Below are 13,348 nucleotides of genomic sequence, written 5' to 3'. Positions count from 1 at the left end.
CGATTCTGAAGACTAACCTAGTTGTTTCTAGGTTGCTTCTCAGTGCAGAAAGGTCCTAGTTAAACCAGAGAGAGTTACAGACACGACACCGATCTAGAAGTTCCGAAGACTAGGCGCACGATACAGATACAGACGGGCACGTCGTCGATGGCGTACACGCCTCCCACTGCTACAGTGTCTTCTCGAAGTCCTCACTGCTGTTCGAATTATTATGCTTTCGTTCTACATATATGTAGAACAAGAGCGAAGATATATCTTCGCGCTCTGGCACAATGATTGCTTGGCAGCCATTTGTTGTTAGCCTGACTGCTGCCTTCTTCGTTTTTGGCGGACCAGTGGTAAGTTGTGGTGTTTAATCAAATTTATGTGGCACATACACGCTTATGATGACGGCAGTCTTTTGGTTCGTCGGGCAAGGAACGGTTTGCAAGCCAGCTTTGCCGTTTAGAGAACACCGTATTTTCGCCTACTGCAGGGTTCCAGATGCCGACTTTAAGTTTGATTCAAACACTAATACGACAATGTCGTCTCAATAGCTATGAACATGTTGCCATTGACAATAACTGCCATTACTGACCAGTTGAAATGCCCCTTAGTCAAGTTTTGTTGTAATTTACGTGTTTTCATACAATTACAGTCACTGAGTGAACCTGACATGTTTCTGTTAGGGAAAACATTATGTTCTAAGAAAAACCGTTGCTGAAGCACCACTGAAGCACTCTCAGTGACTCCAAAATTCACGTGCCACGAGCTTGTTGTCACGTTTCTACAATCTATATCAATAAGATGCTTTATCAACTGAGCATTTACTTACTCTGGAGCTGCCACTGGAAAGAATGAAAAAAAAAAAAGAAGGGCGTCTGAGGTGCGTCCCACTTTAGAAGAATACTTCAACCTGGTTGTGCATACACCATTTTTGCAATCTGAAAACGGCAAATTACGACTTAAAGGGTACTTAGGCTAACTTTTCGAAGCTGACTTTACCTCGACATACTGATCTGTGTCGTACAGACATGGTTTGGATCAATTATGATGTTGAGAAGGTGCTCCAGATATACATATATATTTTTTTAATCGTAAAGTCGATTTACGCATGGCAGACCTCCCGACATTGACACTATATAGTTTGTCCTCAGGCTGCGGTATTGATGCGGGTGACTTCATGCACCAGTATGCCTAGTTTTGATACCGTCCGACACCTAAGGACGAAAAATGGCCGTTTATGTGCCACCATTGGAGTCTCAGAGCAGAGTGGCCGCGGGCATAGGGTTTCCTAAATATACAATGGAGGGAACTCTGGCGCTATAGTTTCTATGGGAGCTGCAACGCGCGGCGCTTCAGCGAGCATTGGGAATGATGGGTAGTGCACGTATTTGTCTAATCTTCGTACTTCTGGCTCCGTGTGTGTTTGTGTGCCTTGAAGCTGTTTTCTCACTAAACAAAAATGAGCAAATGTTCAGCGATAGTAATTCATCGCCCTATTTTAGGCTCATCATTTTGAATTGGGTCACAAAGTTTAAAAGGGTTCGGTCTTTCCTTCGAAACAAAACCGAAACACAGCAATAAACGAAGCCACAAGTTCGATTTGCCGCTCGCAAGTACGAAGACTAGACAAACCCACGCACTAATCATTCCCATGGTCGCTGAACGATTGCATCGCCATGCAGAGTACCCTCTAGTTAATTTTAGGAAACTCTGTGGCCGCGAGAACGTCGCGATGTTTTTCATGAGCATGTGACGAGAAGCTCGTACCTGTGTTTAGAAAAAAGTGGTTTAGAGTGGAAAAAGAGAATAGGTACTCTACTATGGGAGAGCATAAAGCCGTCCCCTGCATCAAATGTTCAACCGCACACACATGTATGCACACAAGCACCTTGTCGGGACGTTATGGTTCAGTAGGCTTTAAAAGGCCATTCGTATCATTTCTATTTATGCCTTAGTACCAAAAATACTGCTATAAGCACTGGTTTATCTTATTCATGCGTGCTATTAATATTAAGCGTATAATAAACATAACCTTTTGTCGAAAAAATCTGATAATTGCGCTTTTTTAGGCTGTCAATTTTCTAAAGTTTATTTGGAATATGTTCTTACATGCCACTTCACATTTTGCTCCCATAGCGCTGAAATGATTGGTTATTCGCTGCACCCTTCCTTGCGTAAAGGCGTGTCGCGAAATATGCAATTACGCTTGACCGACTAAATAGCGATGCATTCTTTGTATAGGGTGTTTGATGCTGAAATGTTTGAAGTATTACGCGTTTTCAGTTAGGGAGCCGTGGCCAGAGATAGCACCGATTAAGTTCTGCCATCTGCAACCATGCGGATGCTGGTAAGACTTACCCGAAGTGCTGCTGGAGTCGAAGCCTGAAATGAGAGAGAGAAAAGAAAGGGACAATTAGCAAATTTAAGCCAGCTCCAACCTAACTGAAAAATGCAAGGAACTGCTGAGAATTGATTTGCGTTTGTTTCTCCTTGCGTTTGTGTTGTGTCTGGCTGCTCTTTTCTTGTTATCATCAAGTGTGCTTTTTGATTTTCTTTTTTACATCGCATGGTCTCATTTGTGCAGTTTTTTCTGCCGTTAGCTACTAGATAAGAACGCTAGATAACAGATGGGTAAGGAAACGTTTTTACAACTTCAAGAAACTGATCAAAACGCATAAATCATCAGTGAAGAGTTGTATGCTAGTCGAAGAGAAACCGATACGAGATTTTTTTTATTATTCCTTTCGGTGTTGTGGGCTCTCGGAACAAACGGGCGCTGTCTCGCGGTCTTGCAAACCGAAGACTTGTACAGGTCGGTCCACTTTTAGAGGGAACGCGAGCGCGTGGCCTGCGCTCTGCGGCGGCTGCCTATAGAGCACCATCAGCCGACAGCTGTAAGGAAAACACGCTCACTTTCCGCGTCATCAGTCAAGATAACGATTCATGGCCTGATAGCGATGTTGGGCAATGCCTACAGCTTGCGCCGTGCTCGCGCAGCATATTCAATAGGTGACCGGTAATACGGGCGGTCGTAGGGAACTGTGGGATAAGACGGCTTCCGGATCGACGCACCACGCTAGTTAGCAGCGGAACGCGCGCATTTTCGTACCGCTCCGTTGAAAAAAAAAATACCTCTCCGTGCAATGTTGGTGCTTTAGAAGTTGTTTTTTTTTTGTTTTTGCTAACCGTGATTGTGACAATGGCAAGCTACGAAAGCAATGAACGGTACGGAAACGTTTTATCGCACTAAGATTTTCTGCAATGCACTTATGCTGTTCGGGGGTACTTTCAGTTTGGCTAGCAGATCAGTCGATACAGAAGACAGTTTTCGTTGTATGATACGTTACTGCAGATAAAAAATCACAATTTTAAAGATCTCAGGGGATGGGGATGACTGTAGCAGTGTGCTAAAAGTTCATTTCGGGATCGCTGCTTCGGCTGCCGACATCGTCGGTCGATCGGCATGAAGCGCAGCACTTGTTGAGCGAATTGAGACATCTTTTTTTTTTCTCACCTTGTGCGGGCTATAAGATGAATTTCTTAGTCGAAGCCAGATGCTTATATAAATGCCTATCTTGATTAAGCTGCGCGGCGTGGCGGCAGTAAAACAATACAGTCAGACATGGACGGCACCAAATAATCTAAACCCTGGGCATGTTTAACGCACTTCTTCCTTTGATTGCCGTCTTGGCGCACAGCTTGACCAAGATAAACGTAAATGCACTCGTCCAGCGCTTCGTGTTAACTCACTCTTGAGCGAAGCTTTTGCCTTTTTCGTCATATATATGGGTGCAATGCCCGGCGCACATCTCGCATGGCAGGTAGATTTCACCCGCGCGTTCCCTTAATATATTTGGTAGGCGTGCCTGCGCGACAGTTTATTTCTCAATATGATATTCACAGCAAATTCATGCGTAAGGTTTTTTTAGTGTGCAATACACGTGTATCTGTGATGAAATTCTTTTCGCACACTCTGGATTTAACGTTCCGTGTATACTCAAACGCTACCTGTCACCGTGGCTCTCTTCACAGCCGCGGCCCACCTCATTTTTCTTTCTTGGCAATCGATTCATGCGTTTGCCTTTCACGCTCGAGTTGGAGCAGCCAACGGCTCAACAACCGACCATGCTTTATCTGGACGAAGATTAACGGGCAACCGCGCGCACGAATCTCGAATAATCTGAGGCTTGCGGCGAAGCGGTTCACCGTCGTCTACTCTTCTCGAACCGGAAGCCGGTAACAGACGGTTCATCCCACAATCCCTCGCTCTTTTACCGGTCACCTATTTGTTGGCAGAAGACGACGCACTGCAGGCATCGCAGCGAAGAGGAAGTGCAATCTAGCAGCGCTTGCCTACCGGCCGTCACTCGCTATCTTGTTCAGAAATAGATTACACCGAAAGCGAACGTGTTTTTTTTTTTTTTCAACTGTCGGTTGATGTGCAGCCTACGCGCTCTCGTGTTACCTCTAACAGTGGACCGACCTGTACATTTATTCACTCACTTTTACAACGATGATATCACCAGTCGAATCAAATATGTCCCTGGTGACACGCTGAAAATAACCTTATACCGTAGTCCGATACAACACACGAGGATAACAGCAAGGTAGCGCGAATGCGGCGTCGCCGACGTTCGACTCACCACGAGCGATACGCGGAAATCGACCTGCGGTGTCGCCACTCACAGACCCCCAACCGCTGGAGACGTCCGTCAGCGCCCACAACAAACAGACCCTCCCCCCCCCCCAATCTCCAAAAAAATAAAAAAAAAAACTCGCTACAGTTTTTTCTGTGCCGGCCCATACCCCGCCGCTGATCGCGTGGCGCTGCTGGTGCATTCGCGCAGCGGGAACAGAGCAACTTTTCACTCGGCGGCTGTTAGGCCTAAATCCGTGAGATGCGCATGCGGCATGGGGCGCAAACGACAGTAGAGGGGGTGATAGCACCCATACATCATGCATACAGCAAGAAAGCAAAGTAAAAGTATGTAGCAGATAACCATCAGAAACTTACCTGACACTTGAGACATCTGGCTGCCAGCTGTGAGAGAGAGACAGTAACATCAATGCATTAAAATTAGGCCATCGTCACTCTATGCGGCCGCGCGAAATACGCATTTGACTGATTTTGCTGTGTTAGCATTGTCACGTGGTCGTGACGTGTACGAAGACAACAGTATGCTTCTTGAAAGTGGAACACTTCATTTGGCCAACCTTGTGGCCGTGAAGCTGAAAATCATGTTACAGTAAGCAATGCACCCTATATACACCGTTCGGCGCGCAGAGCGGAGGTCGCCGTTAATGTGATCATCGTTGAAGCACGCTGTATCACGCGAGGCTTATCGCTGGTAGTCGCGCAAGCTCTGTAAATAGCTTGAGTGTTCGCGTCCTGCGCAATCTTGACAAAACGATCGATACACTACAAACGTGAGGATTCTCGAACACTGAGGCGTGATCCGCACCGAGTATTGCTTGCAGTCTCTGTGGGTTTAAATTTAACGCCTCAAAATAACACTTGTGGCATTGTGTCCCTTCACTTTTTAATTATTAATATATTATCAGTAAAAAGTGCTGGTTCTTTACCTAATTAAATTACGCAAAATGGTTGTTCTTAAACCCTACGCTTCTGTACAAGCGGCAAGTACAAGAGAAAACATAACTAACCCACTTGTGATAGAAATCGCTATAACACGAAGGCGAAATATGTTTTTACAGAGGTATACTTCAGCGTTTGCTGTGCATTGTTTCGCCACCACGAGTCTAGAAATGAGTGATATATAGCAGGTTCCTTCGCATGTAATGAGACGCGAAGAGCGGCAGGCCGCTCGAAACTTGAAGCACGTTCTTGATGAAGCAGAAAGGGCGCATGAAAAGAACATACACAGGATGAGCCCGAACTAACCGCGGGGATACGCTCGGCTTATTGCATGTCTGGCGGTTGTTTCGTCCAGGATCTCCTCTCTTCGATATGCTCGCTCGCTGATCAGAGCCCCGTCCACAGACTTCTCTAACCATCTTACAAACTTTGCTTCCCTGTCTAATCCCTTCTCATCCCTTCCCCTGTGAGCTACTGCATGCTGAGGTTTCACACTCTGATCCTGTCAGTTGCGGGGCTCACTTTTCATTTTTTTTATATTTAAAAATCAGTACCCTCCTTCCCAAACTAACAACTGTCACAGCTTGACACTTACAGCGCTCTGCTGAAACACAAATAAAAACGCATGGAACAAACGCACAGGTATACACGGGATGAGTGCGGATTAACAGGGTCACAACTGTTGCCTGGGTGTGAGCAGCGCGCTCCTTTCCAAAGCGCGGCCGGTGCAGTGGCCGAAGTGACCTTCGTGCCGTCTCACTTCAACGCGCAATTGCGGTGAAAGCACACGACGTAAAAACCACCCTGATGAAAAGGTGGGAGCGCACGCGGGAGCTACGAGGCCCTGTTGAAGCGCCAGCGCATCGCAATGTGCGGGGCGGCGGCTTTTAGAGCGCGCTCTTCGAGCCATCGCGCCTGTCATAGCAAGAACGGGCTAACGTCACCAATCTCTGACCCCCACCAGCACTAAAGGCGTATATAATAGCTCACGAATAGCAAGCTGAGGAACGGACGCTGTGTGGCCGAGTCGGTTTGCGCCATGTGTTGTGGAATGATGGGTCGTACGCTTGGCTCCTGAGGACGGAGCTTTTTCTCCTAGATTTCTTTGTCATCTCGTAGCGTATACTTTGGAGCGTCATATCCGTGACGGAAATACGTCAGTGGAGCCGTAGTAGATTCCGGCATTAATCACCTAAATATATATCGTGTAAAAATGATTCGAAATTATTACGGACAAACCTACGACACTTCCACGCTCTGTTACGCTTCTGTTTCGCTGTGGTTTCCGAGGGAGAAAAAAAGTGAGCTCGGTCAACTAGAATCAAATCTGGCTCACTACCTTCTATTTGCGAAGAAATTAATGTAAACAAAGAAGTGTGGCAGTATGTTGTACTGTAACATAAAAGGAGTATTGACAAAATTTTGAGACATTTAAAAGGACGCTGCCTGTTTCCTTCTATGCAGTATCAGGCTCTCTACACTGCGGAGCCAGAAAACCCGGGTAAGATATTCCACTTTGTTGTTATGCGTATTTTTCTTTGCCACATTAGCAGTCCTGGCCCAGCGCGATGGACAATATCCCGAGGAGTCAACAAAGATTCACAGTGTTTTCGAACTCTGCATGAGTTCCGCGTCCAGCCTAAGGCCGCAAATATCCCGGTCGGGATCACAATAATTAGGTCATCGTACGCTATGTGCACCAGACTATGGATCTGCCGCTACTACGTATACGTTGGCAATTGTAAAGTCTCCACTTGGCATCGATCACGCTGCAATGACACGTCAATGAGAAGCCACCCCTCGATATCGAAGCCTAAAGATCTTTTTTTCTTCTCTCTCTTCAAGGTAGCCATATTAAGTAGCGACAATCCAAAAATATTTGACATTTGTATCAATACACCCTTAAGGACGATACGCTGCACCGCACTTGGTAAGGCAGTGTAGGTTGTACAGTCGGGGAGCAGATTTGCAGAAAGGCATTTTGAGGCGCTTTCGGAGAAAGCGTGGCTGCACTGACGTTGCATTGTGCTGCATTTTTTGTCCCCTCTGAAACTTTCCGAACAAGTGGTACAAAAACCCACGTGATCTAAGTCATTGATGACGCCGTGCGATGACGTCGTAACGATGTGACAAGTGCTAAGCGATCTGTGGCGAGGTCATTATGACGCGAGGTAGCACAAATTCACGTCGTAGTTATTGGCAAATAACAAGTGACCAATTGCCCGACGTGTTGTTGTTCTGATAAATAGAAAAAAAAGGAACGGGGTTGGGGGGGCGGGAGTCGCTTTTAAATTCTGAGGGCTGCTTGCGACAAGTGCTGCACGCTCTTACCCAGGAGACCCTTCCACTCGAAAACGTTTTCCGGGGTCACTGCGCAGTTACCCCGAAAAAGGTGCTTTGGTCCCCCAAAAGACGAAATTAGTGCAAAAGCCTGTAGATGGCACGGCAAGGAGGGGCACTTTCCTCCTGGTGAAGGAAAGCGCCCTGTTTTTGGAGTAACTGGAGAAGTGTTTGAGCCGTGTGCAAACGACCCGTTGATGCATACATAGACATGTTTCCTTCCAAATGGTGCCACAGCATGGTGTGGTGGAGTGGTTAGCATACGCGTATGCTGATTGAATGGCCGTGGGTTCGAATCCCGTGTGTTTACTGTAAGTTTTCTGAAATTTATTTCTGAATGCTATGTTTGCGTATTCATTGCACATCCAATCGAAAAACCACCTTGATCTAATCGCATGCCCTGCACGCACTTCAATATGCTAGTTAGGCCAACTGAAAGCTTATTTCTGTTCTGCGAAAAATAACTGTTGCTCCCTTGAGTAACCATGAGAGGGCAGAGTGACTCCGCAGTTATGTCTAAAATGTAATAATAGGTGTGACGGTTAGTTACTCTTCTAATGAAGCAACCTTCCAAACCCTTCTTTTCTTCGTAGAGTGCAGTGTTCCGGGGTGGGACCATTTCATTATTATCGTTATTCTTTTCTTTCGTTGCTTCTTCGCTCGGTCTGACCCGCAGGTCGCGGGTTCAAATCCCGGCTGCGGCGGCTGCATTTCTGATGGAGGCGGAAATGTCGTAGGCCCGTGTGCTCAGATTTGGGTGCACGTTAAAGAACCCCAGGTGGTCAAAATTTCCGGAGCCCTCCACTACGGCGTCTCTCATAATCATATGGTGGTTTTGGGACGTTAAACCCCACAAATCAATCAATCAATCTTCGCTTGGTTGCCACGACTCAGCGCATGTCCATGTTCGCACCACCAAGCAAATAAGGCATTGAAGAGAAACATTTCGCTACACCATCAATTTCTACTAATATAATATCATGCTCAAATTAGTCATGTATGCCTGCGCACACGTTTTTTTTTTTTTTTTTAGACGGAAGCGTCTTATGAGCAAGCTTAATCCGGTGGTGTCCACGCTCCACTGCGCATGTGCCTCCTCTCTCCCACTCTCCTCCTTCACACAAGCGTTCGGTCACCATCTTTCCTCCTCCGCCCGCGCTACAGCTTGTAAACCCACTCTCTCCTCTCCCTCCCCCATTTTATGTAAGTGCGTGCAGACACACGGCTTCCAATCCCCGTATTTTATAGAACGCCCCTTCACTCAACGCTCCACCTTCACTTGAGAAAGCCTATGGGAGCGCCATCTCTAGGCAGGGCAAGTCACTGCATATCAGTGATAATTTGCTGCTATTCCTGAGTAGCGCAGCGTCATTTTCAGCCGAGCAGCAGCGCAGTGCTCAACCCTATCAAGTGAAGGGTGAAAGTCGAGTCGAGGAGCGTTTGTGAATACCGGGCTAAGTTCTGTGATTTTCGCTTCGCTCCCGTTCAGATTAGTTGTAACGTCAACGTCGGCGCCAGTTGCACTCCAACATCTGCACGCGGAGCAGCAACGGCGCTGGGCTCGCGAGGCCGAACGCAAGTGCCTCCGCAGGCAAGGTGATCCCGAACTCCGCGCCAGGGAAACGCAAGCCAAGCGTCGGCGTCGAGCTACCGCTGCCGCTACTGAGAGACAGTGCGAATCTACGGCAAAGGTAGCGAGGCTTTCGAGACAACTGCAGTGACCGGGAACCGACCGAGTGACCGCACGATTCAAGCGACACTTCTTCGAGAATGCACAAACACAACGTAACAATAACACAAACACTAAATCTAACCATGCACACTAACGGAAACGCCGAGTGAATGTAAACTGAAATTTGGTGTGCACCCCAAATGCTGCTCCCCATCTCCTCATGATTCCCTTTAAGGCGAGATGGTGTAATTTTCTTTTAAAGTTGAAGGCCGCAACGCATTCTTTGGGTCCAAATTTAGTTATTTAGAGCCAAGGGTAGGCGTGGCGTAAAAGTGTGAACAATCGGTCTATTTGTAAAAGAGAAACTGATCCATGAGTTGGTGTACAAAAAAAAAAAAACATCATGCCAGGGTATATTGAACGAAGAAACAAATCCCTCTTCGTTGGTTGCCATTGATCGTTTATAATTTTGCAGCCTGTCTTGATGCTAACGGCCAAATTGATGTAATATTCTTAGACTACAGTAAAGCATTCGACACAGTTCCACACGATAAACTGATTATAAAGCTTCGGTTAGTTGGTATACCAGAACTATTTATCTCCTGGATCTCAGCTTATCTGCTCAATCGCAACCAATATGTTCAGGTAGGAGAAAAGCAATCGGGCTGCCTTCCTGTGACTTCTGGCGTTCCGCAGGGGAGCGTACTAGGCCCCCTTCTGTTTCTCGTCTACATTAATGACATTGTCAATGTAATTAGCACCCCGGTACAAATTCGTTTATTTGCTGACGATTGTGTTTTGTTTAGAGATGTAACCTGCATTAGTGACAAATGTGATCTTAATACTAACTTAGGCAATGTATCAAAATGGCGTGAACAATGGGGAATGCTTCTTAATGCAAACAAATGTGTGTATCTCCCCATAACGCGCGAAAAGTCCCATTAGACTACACATACAATTTAGCTGAAGCACCTTTACTTAAAGTAGCCACCTATAAATACTTAGGCTTAACGTTAACAAGTACCTTATCCTGGAATTTGCACATAAATAACATCTGCTCTGCCACTTTCCGTAAATTATGCCTCCTCCGCCACAAGCTCAAGACTGCTCCACCTATAGTGTTAAACTCCTCTCCTACTTTTCCTTAATTAGGCCTAAACTTGAGTACGCCTCCATAGTTTGGGATCCCCACACAAAAATTTACGTTCAAAACTTAGAAAGAATTTAAAGAAAAGCAGTACGATTCATATATAGTAAATTTATGCCAACCAACTCCCCCACTGCATTACTAACGGCAAATGGTATAGAACTATTACAAATTCGAAGAAAAAAAAAGTCGGCTACAGTTTCTTTCAGACATAGTAAACCACAGGCTACCCTTAGACACCGCAGCATACGTATCCCCCTTGTTAAGCAGACCCACCCGACACCACTATCCTCATTCCCTAACGCCAATCTTAGCAAGGACTGATACTTTTCGGTACTCCTTCTTCCCACAAACAATAGATGATTGGAATAAACTAACCGAAGCATTTCTCAACGCCCTTGACCATTTGTGTAAATACTCTTCTTCCATGACTTTCTTGAATTGTATTATCGCCTTGTCGTTCAATTGTTACTTTTTTTTTAAGTCATAACCCCTCTGTCTTATAGCAAAGAAATTGTGTAAAAAACGCTTTGCAACCTTGTTTCATTCTGTTATTTAGTGTGTTTCATGTATGCTCACCCTGCTTGGACTTTTTGTCCGTAGTATTCTATAAATAAATAAATAAAATAATCCCACTCGAATGTCGCGATACTGTATGCACAGCCTGATCTTTATCTCACGAGCAGTTTAGTGTCTGACGCACGTAATTAACCTTTGCGACAAGGAAGGCAATGAAGACGTGCGCGCAGGCGAACACAAAAAGTTCTCCTCAGCCACTTTATGCTTGCTCGGCACGATTGAAAATCGTCAGTTCTGAAGAACACTGCGGCCCAGTATTCCGTATTCGGTGCAAACGCCCAAGGTACCCGAGCTAAGCACCGTTCAAACACCTGCAGATGTAGAGGGTTTGTTCCCCACTGACCAAACTTAGTTCTCTCTATATTCTCACGACCACTCCAGATGTGTGAAAAAGCTGCTTGTTCTTAAACGCTACTTTTTTTTTCGGAATAAAAATACGCTATGTCGTCATTTTAGCATTGAGACATTTAAGCCTAAACAGTGATAAAGTATCAGAATTCGTTCAAACATAGGGAACATGCAAGTACAAAAGGCAGCAAAAGAACTGCAACCCCCATGGGAATGAGTAAAGAAGTTGTACTGCACAAGATGGGCCTTGATCTTAGTAATGTGTTTTGCGTAATTTTGCAGTTATTAATACATCTAAGGACATCAGCTTTATGGGGCGTACATTCTTAACCCAATAAAACCGATGCATTTCCTACGTTGAGGAATCGCAGGAATGAAATGGAAGTGCCCGGTCATTCCCGGAGCAGAAATGGGTGTTTTTCATTCCGAGGAATGAATCGGCATGGAATGGCGGTGCCATTCCGCAACACTGATCAGTACTAATCAGAGTACACGCGAACGACAACGAGAGGCGCAGAGCGACACGTTTCGCTGGCCAAGCTTCTTGCATAGCTTCCAAGGCGTTGCACCTGATGTGTGAAACGGAGTATATAGGTCGCGTGAGTTTTTGTACCACTTTCTTCACTTGTCATGTTTCCCTCAAAAAGCTCGCGCAACGAGTCACTTGATATTTTCGCCTTAAAGAGAAGAGAGAACTGCATCGGAAAAACTGGCGACGAATCAAGAAGCGTCAGGAGCCACAATGACGGGCGTGCGCTTACCCACGCTGTACTGCGATATCTCAGCTGAAATGAAAGAAACAGGCATTATTTGCATGGGATATTGTTTGCTCTCATATATAGATACGAGTGGATCATCAGGTTCGGATCTCTGTACTCACTCATGATTTCGTTCTTGTGTCGCTGCTTGTGCTACGAGACTTGCTTAGGAGTTCAGCGCCGCTTGGTGGTCAATGACTTGAGCAGAGCCACTTTTAACGGAGAACCTGTTCACGAGGAAAACAAAGTGTTGAAAGAACAACTGAACATTAGATCGACATTAAAAAAAAAGAAAATGCAACGTTTTTTTTTTCTTAGTGCGAAGCATTTCTAGGCGAACTTCGGCGATTTTGAACGTATCTATATCTATCTATCTATCTATCTATCTATCTATCTATCTATCTATCTATCTATCTATCTATCTATCTATCTATCTATCTATCTATCTAGCCGCTCACGTGTGGGTGCTGTCATGGCCACCCCTTACCTTGGCGTGAACCGAAATTGGCATGAGAGGGTAAGATGATTTGACGAATATGACGCGCTGGTCAAGACATGAATAATGTCACAATCCCGCCGCGTAAGTTGTCAATGAATGAATTCAAAAATATATTACAAATATTTTTTTCCGGTGAAGGTGGAGCCCTCATTCCAGGGCCCCTGTGGCCTTTGCCATCTTGCAAGCTCTGTCGATCAGCTTGAGCTGTTCTTCAGGCTTAGAGCAGGACAGTGCAGCCTCCCACTGCTCCGGTGTTGGTGTACAGTTTCTTGGCACTACCTGTGTGTGTTGGCAGGCCCATGTCACGTGGTAAAGTGTGGGGTGTTCTCTGCATAGCGGGCATTTGTTGGTGTATATTCCCAGATAGATTTTACTCAGAAGACTGAGATTAGGGTACGTATTAGTCTGCAGCTGTCTCCAGGCA

The 13,348-nt window shown here is 45.8% G+C and overlaps 1 long non-coding RNA gene across 1 annotated transcript; it reads right to left on the bottom strand.

Annotated features, from left to right (window-relative positions):
- Window positions 1-2,343: 2,343 nt before the first annotated feature.
- LOC142764819 (uncharacterized) lies at window positions 2,344-12,642 on the bottom strand. The gene is made up of 4 exons (XR_012883907.1): window positions 12,548-12,642; window positions 12,429-12,452; window positions 5,000-5,026; window positions 2,344-2,367 (listed from the first exon to the last, which is right to left on the bottom strand). It is a non-coding gene; the product is annotated as an uncharacterized LOC142764819 (long non-coding RNA).
- Window positions 12,643-13,348: the final 706 nt, after the last annotated feature.

This window comes from Rhipicephalus microplus, chromosome 6 (assembly GCF_043290135.1).
Source record: "Rhipicephalus microplus isolate Deutch F79 chromosome 6, USDA_Rmic, whole genome shotgun sequence".
In the NCBI taxonomy this organism is placed as follows: domain Eukaryota; kingdom Metazoa; phylum Arthropoda; class Arachnida; order Ixodida; family Ixodidae; genus Rhipicephalus; species Rhipicephalus microplus.
The sequence above is the reverse complement of the archived record's forward strand: the minus strand, read 5'-3'. Positions and strand labels throughout refer to the sequence as shown.